This window comes from Nycticebus coucang, chromosome 23 (assembly GCF_027406575.1).
Source record: "Nycticebus coucang isolate mNycCou1 chromosome 23, mNycCou1.pri, whole genome shotgun sequence".
NCBI lineage: Eukaryota > Metazoa > Chordata > Mammalia > Primates > Lorisidae > Nycticebus > Nycticebus coucang.
This window is the reverse complement of record NC_069802.1, coordinates 5,319,785-5,337,923: the sequence shown is the minus strand read 5'-3', so window position 1 is coordinate 5,337,923 and position 18,139 is coordinate 5,319,785. Positions and strand designations below refer to the sequence as shown.

General features: G+C 44.3%; 1 protein-coding gene across 4 annotated transcripts in view; it reads right to left on the bottom strand.

Annotated features, from left to right (window-relative positions):
* The window catches only part of TEC (tec protein tyrosine kinase), a 159,841-nt gene extending 141,986 nt beyond the window's left edge, over nucleotides 1–17,855 (bottom strand). Inside the window, exon 1 of one of the 4 annotated variants that reach the window (XM_053578025.1) lies at nucleotides 17,817–17,855. The gene's annotated coding sequence lies outside the window, so the exon portion shown is untranslated. Of the gene's footprint in view, nucleotides 1–7,206; nucleotides 7,223–17,003; nucleotides 17,101–17,180; nucleotides 17,248–17,816 lie in introns of those variants that run through there. The other 3 variants (XM_053578021.1, XM_053578024.1, XM_053578026.1) reach the window with 3 other exon arrangements.
* Nucleotides 17,856–18,139: the final 284 nt, after the last annotated feature.

The window sequence follows — 18,139 nt, the reverse complement described above, 5'->3', positions numbered from 1 at the left end:
ACACGCCAGGCACCAAGTAGGCACCAAGGCCCAAGAGTCCTGGGCTCAGGCAAAGGGTAGACACAAGGAATCCCAGACAAAAGTCTAAGTATAGTCAGGCAAGGTTCTTTCAAATGCCAATCACTAGATTTAAGCAAACTCCCAAAACAACGAGGAGCATGCTGGCTCTCAAACTCCGATGTTTTAGGCAAAGTGGATCCCTGCACCCCAAAGGATGCGGCGTCTTCTCACCAGGGCTCAGTGCTGCTTCCTTGCATGTGGCATTTTTCTCTTGCACTGCACACAGCTCCTCCATGGAGCAGGGACAGACAGCCACCAGGACCTCCAGCTTACATCATTTTATCAGGGAAAAAGAAAAACTCCACAGAAGAAAAGAGTACCTCCCTTCTTAAATGCAAGCAGAAAATAATCAGGCTTGAGCCAGCCGGGGCTGTGGGCTAACCCTTGAAACAGTCACTTAGTTGAGGGCAGAGACTGCTCAGATTGGCCACAGCTGGGTCACATGTCCACCCCGGGTTAGTGTTGGCCCCACCCAAACCACATGAATTGAGGACAGAGCAGTTCTGCAAAGGAAGGAAATCTGTAAAGACAAATAATAAGTCCATTATGGTGTGGTCAGGAAGGCCCAGATGCCAAAGGGGGAAGCCTAGTCCTGGACCTGAAAGCATAGAAAAGAGCTTTGAAGTCAGACAGAACTGGTTTGAAAGGGCAGCTGTGACACTTACTGGCTATGTGACCTCAGGTAAACAAACCACTTACAGTTCAGGGCCTCGGTGTTCTCACTGTGAAATGGGACCTCCTAGAGACATTTCTCAGGACTAAAGGAAATAACGCACACAAACGCTACACACAACGCTTGACCTGAAGTGGAATCAGTAAGTGACAGCTCCTTAGGAACAGCAGCAATAATGACAGTTAGTACTATGGGAACGAGGGTACCACACAAGGCGAGCTGAGACTCAGTGAAGGAGACACCATGTCAGCATCAGGGTGAACCAGCCCCGGGACAAGTGTCATTAAGGGCAACTGAGGGCACAGCACAGAGGCCCAAACAGGGTCAAAACGAAAGTAACAATTCAAATCAACAAGTGTGTTTAGTCCCTGCTGTGCACCAAGCTCCGGGAATACAACATGAATACGACATATGTGGTACCCAACTGTCACCAACAGGAGGAGGGACTCTGTGATGCTATTTCCTAGGGAAGAGGGGTTGACCGAGGCTGCTTCCATAGGTCGCAGGCAGGGCACTGGTAGCGTGCTCAGCAAACAAGAGAACAATGCAATGGGCCCAACTGCTGGAATGCTAGGAAGAACCAGAAAAGCTACAACCATCTGCCCATTGCCCCCCTAAAAAATGTCTTTGCATGAATTAGGAGAACATGTGTCTTCCTTCAAAAACTGGACTTGCATCTTTCTAAAAACTGTTGTAGTAAATAAGCAAATCTACTAGGCCTATAATGCAAATGACATCTCACAATTTTGCAGGGTGTAACCTTCACAACTGTACATGGTCACCCTGGGCATAGTCAGGGACAATAATAAGGGATAGGGATAGAGTGTCTGGAGTCCCCAGTCCTTGGAACACAGAGATTACCATTCCCTCTGGAGCTGCACCATTCAATATGATAGCCACTTGCCACAAATAGCTAGTGAGCACTTGAAACATAGCATAGTGCAACCAGAGGAATTTACTTTTTTACTTTATTTACTTATTTTTTGAGATGGAGTCTCACTCTATGCTCTGGGTAGAGTGCTGTGGCATCACGGCTCACAGCAACTTCAAACTCTTAGGCTCAAGTGATCCTCTTGCCTCAGCCTCCTGAGTGGCTGGGACTACAAGCGCCCCCCACAACACCTGGCTAGTTTTTCCGTTTTTAATAGAGATGGGATCTCACTTTTGCTCAGGTTGGTCTTGAACTCCTAAGCTCAGGTAATCCACCAGTATTGATCTCCCAGAGTGCTGGGATTACAGACGTGAGCCACTGCGCCTGGCCTACTTTATTTACTTTTAATAAATATAAATTTAAAATTTAAAACTGAAGCAGTATCGGGCGGCGCCTGTGGCTCAGTGAGCAGGGCGTCGGCCCCATATACCGAGGGTGGCGGGTTCAAACCCAGCCCCGGCCAAACTGCAACAAAAAAATAGCCGGGCGTTGTGGCGGGCACCTGTAGTCCCAGCTACTCGGGAGGCTGAGGCAGGAGAATCGCCTAAGCCCAGGAGTTGGAGGTTGCTGTGAGCTGTGTGACGCCACGGCACTCTACCGAGGGCAATAAAGTGAAACTCTGTCTCTACAAAAAAAAAAAAAAAAAAACTGAAGCAGTATCAAATATGTTTCCATTAATCAGAACTTAGTTTGGTAGAACCACATATCACTCTGTATCCACTGTAATACAAAAGAAGTATTGTGTTGCATTTCTCCTCAGTTGTTTCTGGTATCTTGTTAATTTTTAAGTAATCTCGTACATAATTTTTAAATGAATATATGGTAAAATGATAATATTGTTATATATTGGTTGCATAAAATATTAAACTTAATTCACTTGTTGCTTTTCTCTTTTTTAAAGTAACTGCTAGCAAATTTTAAGTCATACAGAGAGTTTCCAGAATATTTCTATTCAACTCTGCTGCCATGAAAACATCTTAGAACAGTTCTCAACCTGTGGGTCACGACCCTTCTGGGGGTCAAACGACCCTTTCACAGGGGTCACCTAAATACATCCTGCATATCAGATATTTACATTACAATTCATAACAGTAGCAAAATTACAGTTATGAAGTAGCAACGAAAATAATTTTATGGTTGGGGGTCAACCACAAAATGAGGAACCGTATTAAAGGGTCGGGCATTAGGAAGGTTGAGAATCACTGTCTTAAGAGTCTATATAGGTGACAATGGGGCCTGGGGTGAAACCCAGAGAAACTGACTGCTTTGGTTCTGTTTGAAGAACTTTATATTTCCTTCTAGGGTGTCCCATTCTGTTTACCAGGAGGAAAAATAAGGAAAGAAGTGCTTAGCTCAGAGAGCAGAGCTCATAAGAGAGAGCTCCGGAGCCAGAGTTCTGAACTCTACCCCTACCACTCATCTCCTGCCAAGTATTATAGAACCTTCCAGAACTTCAGGCTCTTATCCACCCCCAAGGTTTGCCTGGAGGATTAAACATGATAATCCATGTGAAAAGCTTAGCAGGGCACCTGGTGCATCTAAGTGCCCGATAAACACTTTAAATTGTTTGTAATTTGGAAATTAAGAAGATACAAATGAACTGTTTCATTCATATTATTTAACTCAGTTTGCCACAGTACAGGAGGGTGTACTCTGTCCCTGTGTCTCCTCATTTATCTTTCCAGATGGAAGAAGTGGAGTATTCTCCTCAATCTTCTATGCCATTGATAAAAACTTATTTGCTTTCCTAAATCCATTAGGTCTCTGAAGTACATAGATGTCTGGGAGGGCAAGATGGGAGGCAAGACCAGCCTGAGCAAGAGTGAGACCCTGTCTCTACTAAAAATTAAAAAACTAGCCAGGCATTGTGGTGGGCACCTGTGGTCCCAGCTACTTGGAGAATGAGGCAAGAGGATCACTTGAGCCCAGGAGTTTGAGGTTGCTGTGAAGTAGGTTGATGCCACGGCACTGTAGCCTGGGCAACAGAGCAAGACTTTGTCTAAATTAATTAATTAAAGTACATTGATAAAAACTGCAGAAATGACTCAGCACCTGTGGCTCTAGCTGCTAAGACACCACCCAACACATAGACCTGAGCTGGCAGGTTCGAATCCAGCCTAGGCCTGCCAAACAACAATGATGCTGCAACAAAAAAATGGCCTGGCATTGTGACGGGCGCCTGTAGTCCCAGCTACGTGGGAGGCAGAGGCAGGAGAATCACTTGAGCCCAGCATTTGGAGGTTGCTGTGAGCTCTGATGCCATCGCACTCTACCCAGGGTGACAGCTTGAGGCTCTGTCTCCAAAAAAAAAAAAAAGAAAGAAAGAAAACTGCAGAAACTATCTCAGATACCAAACCATCATGAAAATGGATAAATTGGGGCGGCGCCTGTGGCTCAGTGAGTACGGCGCCGGCCCCATATGCCGAGGGTGGCAGGTTCAAACCCCGCCCCGGCCAAACTGCAACAAAAAAATAGCCGGGCGTTGTGGCGGGCGCCTGTAGTCCCAGCTGCTCGGGAGGCTGAGGCAAGAGAATCGCGTAAGCCCAAGAGTTAGAGGTTGCTGTGAGCCATGTGACGCCACGGCACTCTACCGAGGGTGGTACAGTGAGACTCTGTCTCTCCAAAAAAAAAAAAAAAGAAAGAAAATGGATAAATTGGCATTTCTGAATTATTTGTGACAACAGCTAAGAAATGGTGAGCCATTTTGTTCTAAGTTATACATTTAGCGAATGTCTCCAGTTAAGAGACAGGCGTCCTCAAAGTGCGGCCCGCGGGCCACATGAGGTGATGTGATTGTATTTGTTCCCATTTTGTCTTTTTACTTCAAAATAAGATATGTGCAGTGTGCATAGGAATTTGTTCGTAGTTTTTTTTTTTTAAACAAGAGAATCGCTTAAGCCTGAGTTTGAGGTTGCTGTGAGCCGTGACACAACGGCACTCTACCAAGGGCGGCATAGTGAGACTGTCTCAAAAAAAAAAAAAATCAATTTGAAAACCTTCATTTATCATTGTGTCCCTATTTATTTCATGCTCTTTAAGAACACTAGGAAATTTGTCAAACATGATTCCACTTACAAAGGAGTAGTCTATCCCCCCAAAATGTTGGATTAGAACAGCATAAATCTACTTTCCCTACACATATACAGAATTTATTTTAGATTCTACTTGTCCCACGTAATCCAAGAAAAATTCCATAGACACCACGTTAAATTTATCTTCTGATTCTTGGCAAGCCTTTATCCTCTATTACAGTGTTTTTCAACCTTTTTTATCTCATGGCACACTTGAACCTATAGTTAAACTCCCAAAGCACACTTAAATTATGTTGATCAAGACCCAATACCAGGTGAGGGGTAGGGAATGAGGGATAGGGAGAGGGGAGGAGGGAGGTGGATTGGGAGTCAGTGTATGGATACAAGGTTGGGGGTAGGGAATGAGAGATGGGGAGAGGGGAGGAGGGAGGTGGATTGGGGGTCAGTGTATGGCACACCTCTTGAGAGTGGGACACAATTATAAGAAGGACTATACCTAACAAATGCAATCAGTGTAACCTAATTCTTTGTACCCTCAATGAATCCCAAACAATATAAAAAAAAAAAAAAAGCTATTTCCTAGTGACAAAAAATATATATATATGTTGACCCAAAAAAAGAGTAAAGAAAAGAATATACTTACTGTGCTTTGGATTTCTTTCAAAAATAATTTAATTAATGATCTTTAAAAAATTTTGAGGCATACCTAAGATCCTCTCATGGCACCAGTGTGCCACGGCACACAGGTTGAAAATCACTGCTTTATAAAATAGGCCTAGTATAGATGCTTTTTGCCAAATGGAGCAAGCCATCTCATTATTCACGAATGTGTATAAAACACTCTTAGAAAAGCTCAAAGTTCTTTACAAGCATTAAGGCATGAATCTTTCTGAAGTGGACTGTTAATTATATGTCACTGTGCTTTAATAGATGGAAAGCCTGAAGCAGAGGAACTTAATTCCAGATAATAGTTGACTTAGAAATCCACCTGAGGCTTTAAACAGTAGAACATGATATCCAGAAAGATAGCAAATGAAAAATCTGAATAGAAATTCACTCCAGCCAGGTGTGATGGCCACACCTGTGATCCCAGCACTCTGGGGAGCCAAGCCAGGTGGGTTGCTGAAGGTCAAGAGTTGGAGACCAACCTGAGCTAGAGTAAGACCCCATCTCTAAAAGTAGCCAGGGTTTTGGCTAGCACCTGCAGTCCTGACTACTTGGGAGGCTGATTCAAGAAGATGGCTAGAGCCAAAGAGGTTGATTGCTGTGAGCTATCACACCAAGAAACCCTACCAAGGTCAACAAAGTGAGACTCTGTCTCAGAAAAAAAAAAGAAAAGAAAAAGAAATTCGCTCTGTTCTAGTTCCTTATCAAGAAAGTACATTAATGCAAAATTCTCTAATGTTGCTGGTTGCCGCGCACACCTTACTGAGCCCTGATTACTCAAGCAGTGAAGGAATGGGGGAGGGGGCTGGAATTGCCTACGAATTTGATGCCTTCTCTGCCCACAAGAAGGCTCAGACATTCTAGACCAGGTACTGAGGTCTAATGTAGTTGCAGTTACCATAACCACCTCACCACCTTTCATTACCGAATGTTAGAAATTTTTCTTACCAGACATCCAATCAAATGAAATGAGGCTGTAGACATTACCAACAAGAACACAGCCTCTGAAAATGGGCCTGTCAGGTTCTTCTAGCTTTATTATCTGACCTAGAACAGGATACATAACACGGCCTTAACTGTTCTAGCTAATCCTGTCCTCACTTCTACAACAAAGACACTGCTGATTTAAAAGAGCAAAAAAGACATAATGGGAACTTCATATAACTTCATATAGCTAGCAGGTGACCTACTGAAGATGATTCATAGAAGCTAGAAATCTTTAATCCCAGAGTCATATTTTGAGAAATGTTCACCAAGTAAATAACTCTCAACAGGGAAAAAGACATAGCAACACTATGTACTTAAAAACAAAATCTAAATACCCAAGAATTGAGGAATGGCTCAAAAATACCATTGTATATTTAACATGACAAATATCGCCTAGTTATTAAAAGTGATACTCATTACTATAAGAAAATGCTGATGTGGCTCGGTGCCTATGGCTCAAGCAACTAAGGTGCTAGCCACATACACCTGAGCTGGCGGGTTCAAATCCAGCCCGGGCCCGCCAAACAATGACAGCTGCAACCAAAAAATAGCTGGGTGTTGTGGTGGGTGCCTGTGGTCCCAGCCACTTGGGAGGTGGAGGCAGGAGAATTGCTTGAGCCCAGGAGTTGGAGGTTGCTGTGAGCTGTGATGCCACAGCACTCTACCCAGGGTGACAGCTTGAGGCTTCATCTCAAAAACAAAAATAAAGAAAGAAAGAAAAGAAAATGCTGATGTGAAATAATGCAACCCTAGGAAAATTATGCATGAACTCCTTACAACCTTGTAAAGTAGGCTAACCACATGTACATAAAGATCAACCAACAACTACAGATTTGGAGTTACAAAAACAGTCGTACCTGATGCTCCTTAATGATTTTCTAGAAAGTTGCTGAAGAATAAAACTCTACAAAATAACAATTTTTCTTGGGTGGTACCTGTAGCTCAAAGGAGTAGGGTGCCGGCCCCATATGCTGGAGGTGATGGGTTCAAACCCAGCCCCGGCCAAAAACTGCAAAAAATAAATAAATAAATAAATAAATAAATAAAAAAAAATTTTTCTTAACAATGGCAGGGGAGCGCACTGAGAATCTAAGACCCTGGTGGCAGAGATCTGCCTTCAGAGATCTTCTCTGCAGAAGGCAAGAAGATTTAGCAACAATTCTGAGTCTAGAAAACATCTTTCAGCTAGGACTCCACACCCCCCTTAATGTAATGCCTCTATAGATGGTTTAAATATGTAACAAAGAGGCTTGGCGCCAGTAGCTCAGTGAGTAGGGCGCCAGCCACATGCACCAAGGCTGGTGGGTTCAGGCCCAGTTCCGGCCCGGCCCGGGGCCTGCTAAACAACAATGACAACCACAAAAAATAGCCGGGCATTGTGGCGGGAGCCTGTAGTCCCAGCTACTCAGGAGGCCGAGGCAAGAGACTCGCTTAAGCCTAAGAGTTTGAGGTTGCTGTGAGCTGTGACAGCACAGCACTCTACCAAGGGTGACATAGTGAGACTCTGTCTCTAAATAAATAAATAAATAATGAAGAAATTGACAATCCTTACACATTTTAAAGAGCACTTATGCCTAAATTTACATGTCTGGCAGCATTCACAATCTAGTTAAATTGTATTTCTGTTTCTCTGCATGGTTAAAAGATCAAGCACGTTCATCTTCCCAAGCAGAAAAATAAAGAAACCAACTGCCTTCTATGAAACAAACAAAAAAAACATAATGGCAACAATTGCAATCAGTGTAACCTGGCTTATTGTACCCTCAATGAACCCCCAACAATTAAAAAGAAAAGAAAAAAAAAACATAATGGCAAAAACTAACTTTACTGTGTACTTAAATCATATCAGCAGAAAAATGAAACTTTAAATTACTCCTTTGTAGGAAAAAGAAAGCCACAATTTCATTTCTGGGGAAGTCATGTGGACATCCCGTAAGCCGCGGCTGAAACATGATATTGGAGAGTTTCTCAGGACGTTAAGAGTCTCCAAAGAAATACAGAAAAGACACTGTTGGAATTCCATGTAGGACAAAAGAAAACATTAAAGTTTTTTCCTACTAAATCAGGTTAGAATTTCACCAAAATTAAAGATCAAGGAAATAAATACAAATAATGTAACCTACTTGTATGTATCTTTATATTAATCTGAAATTTTTTAAAAATCTAAAAAAAATTTTTAAAAAGGTAGTAAAATATTTAACAGAGTTTTGCATTCTAAGTACCCCATATAGTATATGATAATTTGAGGTCTGTCATTTTGATACTCTGTGGTATTTCAAAAGCTTTTAACCTTGAAAGATAAAGGATATAGTTACAAAGGAAAAAAATATACATTGTTGAAATCCAAACAAAGGTCTTCCTTCTTGGGAAATGTCTACCAATTAGACAATCTTCTACCAGTTAGATTAAATTGTCTACCGATTTGACAATCCAACCAGTGCATACTTCCCTCCTTCCTCTGAAAGCCATAAAAACCAAGACCATCACAGTACTATGGGCGGCACCTGTGGCTCAAAGGGGTAAGGCACTGGCCCCATATGCCAGAAGTGGCGAGTTCAAACCCAGCCCCGGCCAAAAAAACTGCAAAGAAAAAAAAATAAATAAAATAAAAGATTTCAAATACTTTAAAAAAAAAAAAAAAAGAAGAAGAAATAAATGGATGGAAAAAAATAATAGGCTGTCTCCTCAACAATGTTTTTGGTCAGGAATATTTCTGAATCATACGAGAAACCAATTGAATGCTCCACACTTCCGTCCAGCCAATGTGAAATCAAAGTGTAATAAAGAAATGAGGGAATTAACACCGTTGGATACAACTTGGATAATTATGAAAAAGAAAAAAAGAGGTTTTTCTTTTTTTGGGGGGGGTCACCGTTGGTAGAGTGGTGTGGCATCACAGCTCACAGAAACCTCAAGCTCTTGGGGCTCAAGCGATTATCTTGCCTCAGCCTCCTTAGTAGCTGGGACTACAGGTGCCCACTACAAAGCCCGGTTGTATACACATACACACATATAATTTCTTTTTTCTTTAAGCAACTGAGTCTCACTCTTGCTCAAGCTGGTCTTGAACCCAAGAACTCAGGCGATCCACCAGCCTCTGCCTCCCAAATATCTTTTCTTCTCAAGTGCAAAGTGCCCAAAACTATCTGGAAAATTCATTCACTAAGCTGATTATGTACTAGGTATTGTTTTTTTCCCCAGGAGAATTCACAATCCAAGCTGGGAAGGCAAAAAGAACATATGGAAAGCACTTAGCACATTTGAGAAAAACTACAGTGCGTGGCAGGAGAGGTTGCAATGACTTCGTTCAGAAAAGGGAAGGATGCCTGGGAAATAAGCTCTGCAGCGTCCCTACTGGCCAAGCTTTTGCTCCTCGTGACACCTCCTGGTGCAGCCTGAACAAGCCTTTTGTGACCACCCTACCCTTCACTGTCATCCTGTGGATGATGGAAATAAAGTTGCCACCATGCCTGCCCCATCATAACAACTGTGACCTCTTAGGTTTTCTGTATTCCCAGGGCACAGCCACCATCATGGAGTGCAGAGCATTGTTTTATCGCGCAGATCAGACCATACAGGAACAACACTTCTACTTCAGCGGAAGGCGACCCTTGTCATCATTCCTCTCTTGGTAACCATAAAGTGATGTTGTAAAGTGACCGGAAGAGAATGCTGGAAGGTCACAGTGCACAAAGGGAGACTGAGGAATGACTCGACTGACAAACTGGGTTGGAGAGTGGCAATCGTCCACAAGGAGCAGAGAAGGTCAGTCACCTCTGCTCTGCTCAGCCAGAAACAGGAACTTGTGCACAAGCTGAAAAGGGCACATTTGTGGAAACGGGAAGAGAGGGTGCCACGGATGGTAACAGGACTATGTGAAAAACCAGCCCGGGGAGGAAATAATGATAACTTTCACTGAGGCCACTTGGCCACCAAAGACACCTGGCCCATCTTTCAGATTAAAATAGTATCAGACACACAGAAGCTCAGCTTCACGGAAAGCTAAGATGTTTAGAGGCCAAGGTCACAGTCTTCCTGCACAGAGTGAGTTTGAGAAATAAGACCAAGAGCTGTTTGAACAGTAAGCTACCTACTGCCCAAGCTAGGATTAGAGATAGGTCTGGGGGGGGAGTATTATTACTATATTGTTCTTTTTCTTCTTCAACTTTTTTTTTCTTTTGAGACAGTCTCGCCCTGGGGTGCCATGGTGTTGTAGCTCACAGCAACCTCAAACTCTGGGGTTCAAGTGATCCTTTTGCCTCAACCTCCCAAGTATCTGAAACTATAGGCACCTGCCACAATGACCAGCTATTTTTAGAGATTGGGCCTCACTTTTGCTCAGGCTGGTCTTGAACTCCTGAGCTCAGGCAATCCACCTGCCTCAATGTCCCAGAGTGCTGGGATTACAGGCATGAGCCACCGTGCCTGGTTCTCAACTTTTTTTTTAAGAAAGGGTCTCATTCTGCTACCCATGCTGGAGTGCAGTGGTGCAACCATAGCCCCCTGCAGTCTCAAACTCCTGGACTCAGGCAATCCTCCTGCCTCAGCCTCCCAAGTAGCTAGGACTACAGATGGACAGCACCACACCCAGGTAATTTTTTTTTTTTTTGGTAGAGACAGGGTCTTACTATGTCACCCAGGCTGGTATTGAACTCCTGGCCTCAAGCAGGAGTTCAGCCTCCCAAAGTACTGGGATTACAGGCATGGGCCACCATACCTTGCTAGAGACAGGTTTTGCCTCCTATGACAACTATGATCAATTGGTAGTGGACACTCAGAGTGACATAGGAAGGCATCTGAGATCCAAACAGGCCTCAGCAAGAGAATATGACCAGCCTGATCAGAAAATGTTTCCTAAGGGTACAGGCAGGGAGAAGGGCAGCACACACTGCCTGGATTAAACCCGTCTCTGGTTATAGCCGGTAAAGAAATCTACACTCCAAAGATAAAAAGGTATTTTATCATAAAGACAGTTGCACTTAAAGGTTCATAGCTGCACAATTCACAACCCCAAAGATGTGGAAACAATCTAAGTGCCCTTCAATGCATGAGTAGGTTAATAAATTGCGGTATATGAATACTATGAAATATCATTCAGCCATGAAAAGACAGAAGTTTTGTATCTTTTGTAACACCTTAGATGGAATTAAAGACCATTCTCCTAAGGGAAGTGTCACAAGAAGGGAAAAACAAACACTGCATCTACTCAGTACTAAATTGGAGCTAGTAGATTAACACCTATATCTTCACGTGAAAGAAAAATTCAATGAAATTCGAGTACAGGAGCAGAGCGGAAGGGATTGGGTCTATTCCCACCCAATGGATACACTGCCCACTTCCTGGGCAAAAGACACACCTACAACTTGGACTGTAAACCTACAAAAGCAAACCACGTAACCTAATCCTATGTACCCCCATATTAATCTGAATTGTTTTTAAAAAAGAAATCTACATTCCAGGCACTAATGATAGTTTGAACTAAAACCTCTACATCCTCTCCCTGCTGAAAGCCCAACACCACGGCAGTAAGGACTGTTTTTTTTCTTTAATGTATAAGCCAGCAAGGCTGGAAAGAATGAGAAGAGATAACAGCAAAAACATCTTGGTAGGATGATAGAAAGCCAAGAAACAATCTGATTTATACCATGGAATCTCCAAAAGGCTAAATAATTAAAGGCAATTGGACCCACTACGGGCAGAGGGATGAGCTAAAAATAAAAACACTTCTGAAAGTCTCTTTAAAGGCTTGGCACCTGTGGGTCAAGCGGCTAAGGCGCCAGCCACATACACCTGAGCTGAGTTCAAATTCAGCCTAGGCCTGCCAAACAAAAATGACGGCTGCAAACAAAAAAATAGGCATTGTGGCGGGCGCCTGTAATCCCAGCTACTTGAGAGGCAGAGGCAGGAGAACCACTTGAGCCCAGGAGTTTGAGGTTGCTGTGAGCTATAATGCCACAGCTTGAGGCTCTGTCTCAAAAAAAAGAAAGAAAGAAAGTCTCTTTAAAAAGTTGGGTCCCTCAGTTTCCTTCAGCTACTTTGAGCAATGAGGTAATTGACCCTCCTCCAGCCTTGCAAAAAACCTAGAATTTTCTCCCCACTCCTCACCCCCCAGACGTCTGCACATAAACAGCATGGAGGGGTTGTGTGAACTTCTGCACGCTGGATGCTCAGCCTTCCCATCTACTTCTCCACTTAGTTCCCAGCCAGGTTCTCCTCAACCTCCCAGAAAAACACTGCAAGCCTCTTCTCTGAGGACTCTCACCAGGCCAAGAGGTAAAGACATCAGAGGTATTTAAAAGGCCCCAGCCTGGGGCGGTGCCTGGAGCTCAGTGGGTCGGGTGCCGGCCCCATATACTGAGGTGGCAGGTTTGAACCCGGCCCTGGCCAACCTGCAATAGAAAAGTAGCCGGGCATTGTGGTGGGAGCCTATAGTCCCAGCTACTCAGGAGGCTGAGGCAAGAGACTCTCCTAAACCCAGGAGTTGGAGGTTGCTGTGAGCTGTGATGCCACGATACTCTACCAAGGCCAATAAAGTGAGACTCTGTCTATAAATAAATAAATAAAAGGCCCAGATGTCCCCACAGTAGAGTTCCCTGTCTTCAGCCTTTTAATCCCCCCATTCAAATGTGAGCAGGCAACTAAGGGCATTAGAAACTAGAAGAAAACATGTAACATGAAAGACAGAAATCTAAACAAATGAAAAAAAAAATAAGCAAGTCGGGGAAACTGAGTCTGTGCAGGAAGGAAAAAACTTCCTCCCAAAAGTATACTTCTCACAGAGATAAGAGAAAACAATAAAACTATTCAAAAAAAAAAAAAGATACACAAACTATACACATAAATATATATAGGTATTTACATAGAGAACCAAAAAAGAACTTTTAATTCAAAATACTAAAACTATAATTATAGTCATGAAAAACTCAGTGGAAGTCATAGATGATAAAACTGAGAAAATCTCCCCAAAGGTAGAACCAAGAAATAAAGAGGTAGAAATTAAGGAAGAAAATTATGAGGTCCAGTCCAAAATATCCAATATCTGAATAACAGACATTTCTCAAAAACATGGCACAGAAATTAGAGGGGAAGAAATTACCAATGAGATAAGTTAAGAAAATTTCCCAGATAGGGTGTAGTGGCTGAAGCCTGTAATCCTAGCACTCTGGGAGGCCAAGGTAGGTAGACTGAGGAGTTCAAGACCAGTCTGAGCAAGAAGGAGACCTTGTCTAAAAAAAAAAGAAAAAATTCCCAAATTGAAGAATGTTAAGTTTCCAGATTTAAAGAGCCCTGCACAATCTACGAAAACAGACACACCCCACATCACAGCGTCCTGAAATTTCAGGACTGTGAAGGCTGAGAGAAAATTCAATAAACTTCCAGGGAAGACACAGCAGGTTTATAACGCACACACATATTATAAGCACAAACCAAGGAATCAGAAAGGTTCTGAGTTTCTTAACAGCAATACCACAAAGCTAGAAGGCAATGGGACAATTCTTTCAAAGCTACCACCCTAGAGTTCCATATTTGACAAAATATCAGCTGTCAGTGGAAAACAGATATTTTCAGGCCTACACAGTCTCAGAAAAATAGACATATTATGCATCCTTTCCAGAAAGTTCCCTGAAGATCTGATGTACCAAAACAAAAGAGTAAGCTAAAATTGAGAAGGCAGGAGCTGCAGGTATCATGAAATCCAACCTAGGAGGCAGATGATGGGATACCCAGGATGGTGATGAGGGAGCCCTCAGGGTGACAGCTGTGCCCCGTGTGCAGAAAGCTACAGGTCCAGATCACAGCTACCCAGGGGGCTCAGGGGCAGCTCCTTGAGGAGAATGAAATTGAGAATACTTGGTGCATTTGAAGGAGGATTTAGAAAACTGGCCAACAGTGGTGAGTTGAATCAGTGACAAGTACAAAATGAACAAACAAATCAATTATTAACTCCAAGGAAAACAAAAAGTTCTGCTTGGCTTAGCTGTGAATTTTGACCTAACCATTAATCAACAGTCTGTTTTAACTATTGCAATGATGGGAAAATAGGGAAGCTCTACTCGTGTTGGGCATGGGAAGGAAAAAGAGAGCCAACAATGGGAAGTTAACAGATAATGCTTAAAATGGAAAAACTCAAGAAACATTAATTACAAGTAAAACATGACAAAGAATGGTAAATGACTATTTCTGGAAAAGGAGAAATATAACTTGAATAAAAGTTTAAACTAAAAAACAAAACACAACAAACAAAAAACTACACTGGCTTCAATGCCCACACATTTTTTTATTTGTTTGCTTTTTCTTGGTTTCTCTAAAAACAATTATTTTGAAAATTTTCATCTTCGTTTCCTCTAAACAATAGACAGTGTAATTTTCTACATCCAGACCACAGTAGTGGTGCTCATCTGAGCTCTGAGCAGTTCCACGTGATGGAAAAATTAATGGTTACAATCCAATCCAGGGAAAGAATAGTTATAATCTAATCCTTGAGCTAGGACAGAGTAAAAAGGTGAGCCCAGGAATAAGTATGTATGGAAGTGCAGACACTACTAAGCCCCTCTCCTCTGGATTGTTTTTTACTTTTCAACAAAGCTATCCTATGGCATAATCACTTGGTACAGGATCATTTTACAATTACCAGTGACCATGGGCCAATTTTGTCCTTTGTAACAGACCTAAATTCCCAAGTCATAACCCTAATCAACCAAAACAGTTGGCCTCCAAGGCTGGCGATCTGGGTGTGACTTCAGTTAGTCTGCTTTCCCTGAAGAAGAGAGCACAGCAAAGGCTCTGAAACAAGTGACCCTGTGGTCAACAGACATTTACTGAGCATCCACAGGGGACCCGGCACCAGGCTGCAGATCAACATCCCGGCTGACTCTGTGGAGCACATCTCCCTACACTGAACAGTGAGATGATTCTCCCTGAGCGGGTAGAGGGATCTGGGACATGGTGAGGTGGAAGCCACAGAGCAGGAAAAACTGGAGCAGGGGAGAGGTACCCATGTGGTCAAGCTGGAGAAACCCATAGGCAGAGGTGTGGTTGGAGGCCCAAGGCCCAGGCTCCCCAGGGAGCTCATCCAGGACTCTGGATGCCCACAGGAAAGCAGTCAGGCCAGTAATTCTTCCCCAAGCATAAAAAGTAGGCTAGACACTGCCTACAACCCCAGTCAAGGGTCAACTCTGGGGAACGAATTTGCCATTCTCTGAACTTTACCATACTTTGATAAAACACAGTCCCTGCTCTTGAGTAACTAGCTGCAAGAAAACATGATTGTCCTGATACAGAAAAAAGCTAAAGCCTGCTCTAGCTTTAATATTCTATATTCTATATTCTATATTTTCTCCTATTTGGAAGATGTAACCTATGTAGGACAAAGGCATCTCCAACTCCAGTGGAGCACTAATCTGCACGTGTTTACAGTTCCACAGATCAAAGTGTACACACCCTAGTGGGAAGAATCAAGATTATTAACATAAATACACTACAGTAAGGATCCTGAGTTAGCAAGAGGAGTAATTGATCAGATTAAAGAGGATGGAAGAAGTACAGAGAAAGTTTTGTGAAGGCTGAAAATGTAACTAAAAAATACAGTAGAACTTCCATAGTTGAGCACCTCCTTAAGTTAACCTAATTTTCATAGACTGGACATGCACCACATGTACCTAACAGTTCGGGAGGCCTAGGCCCTTATGTTGACCACCTTTGTATGTGGACCAAGTTGTTGCAGTCCCTCAAGTGGTCAAATTACATATCTTCTACTGTACTTGCAAATACATAATGTGAAAATTATCCACACTTTTCTTTCCCTCATCTAAATTAATCATGATAGTCCTATTAATGTGATTTTCGAAAACTAATCTACTAAATTCCAAAATTTATTTGGGAGACTCTCTGGTTTGTCGGGGGCTTCCCTCCTCCCCGCTCTTTAATAGAGAATAATCTAGAAGTAAATAATTAGTATTTCCCAAGAGGAAAATGATCACTAACGGGAAAAATGTAGGGCATAAGCACAAAACTTGTAGCTATTCTGGATAGCCTCAAATCTACTTCGCCACCCGCCATCCTGTTGTTCCAAGTTAACATTGACATCAACTCTTCAAATATTCCACTTTGCAAAGAATGGCAATCGATGAGATTACTTCAGAACCTGATACACCGCAAACAAGTTATTTGCCCATGAAAGGAAAAAAATAAAAATTAAAAATTAAGATCCGAGGGTAAGTGCACTCTGCTGGGTCAAGGCCCGTGTTTTTCCAATAAGTACGTATATTCGCCAGCCCCGGTTTTCAAGATTCAAATACAATATACCGGGGGCGTGTGTGTGTGTGTGTGTGTGTGTGTGTGTGTGTGTGTGTGTGAACTTGATGGGGTGAGGCACTAGGGCATGTGCAGCTCTGGAATATCTTGTCCGATATTGCCGACTTTCAATCAAGATTGCGCTGTAATCAACCCTGCCTCGCATTTGGGACGTGAACCTAACGCCGAACTGGCCGCCGAGTGGCCTGGGGCCTGGAACCTCAGGGAAGGGGCGGGTGCTGCCTGGGAGAGACCAGCGCCCGAGCCCCGGGGGCGGAGAGGCGGCGCCGGCGGGAGGGCGCGGCCACGCCGGGCGTGCACCTGTCCCCTCTTCCTGGACCGAAGGGGACAGCTCCCTCACCTGACGCGGCGCGTCCACACTCCTCGTAGCTCAGAGGGGCGAAATCCTTCCCCGTTCCTGGAGAATCAGTCTCTGGACACGTGGAAACCGCCTCGCCGCGCTCATCCCCATCCCGAGCCTTCCCCGCCCGGAGCCCGCAGTCCCCAGGCTGTCCCCGCAGGCCCGCGGCGCCCTTACCTGTCTGGAGCGCGCCAGCTGCGCGGAGCCCGCGGAGTGAGAGGCCACTCGGCAACCCGGAGTCGGGAGCCCGGACCGCTCCGTCCCCGCCCCCTATTGGCCCGCCTTCCCCTGATCGCCCCGCCCTGCCCCTCATCGCGCCGCCCCCTATTGGCTCGCCTGCCCCTCATCGCCCCGCCCTGCCTCTCATCGCTCAGCCGGGTCTTCGGTCGCTCCACCCCGCCACCACGCGGGCACCCGCAGGAGCCCAAGACGGCGGTTGTCAGGCCGTGGTCCCGGCTGTCCCAGCCAGAGTTTCAGGGATGTCCCTTATGTTTTCGGACGTGGCCTTGCGTCTCCCTGGGCCCAGGTTTCTCATCCTAGGAGAACCGCCCTACGAGGCCTCGTATCCCCCGACCCGGGACTACACCGAGCAGTGCCACCCGTGGGTGACTTGGAGCCCCGTCGGAATTAGGAGCAGCACCTCCCCTTCCGCTAGGCGGTGGCGGGCCGGACGGGTGACAGGGTGCGTGGGGCCAAGCAGCGAATTTTAGCTAAAGAATAAGTCGTTTCATTGTCAAGCCCGAGGCAGCAAGCTGAGAGTTGGCGGCGGTGACAGCGTGTTGACACTTGACCCCCTGCAGAGCGGAGACCGACCTTCACAGGAGAGTCAGGCGGTGCTCTTGGTACCTCCATGCGTTACAGACTCCGTGAAGTCATTCCTCTTAGTAAAGTATCACGAGAACGGAAAAGCAAGTAAACAACGTACTCAATACCAATATGAAGTCAGTAGAGGAACTAATACACGCCCACACAAGAGAAAAACTCAATTCAAGTGGGGGGGAGGACGAAGATTGATGTGCTCCCACATACCAGGGAAAGGGTATGTGGCACACCTCCCGGGTGAGGACACAGTTACAACGCGGATTTTACCTAATGAAAGCAAACATTGTTATTCGTACCCGTGTATTAATCTGAAA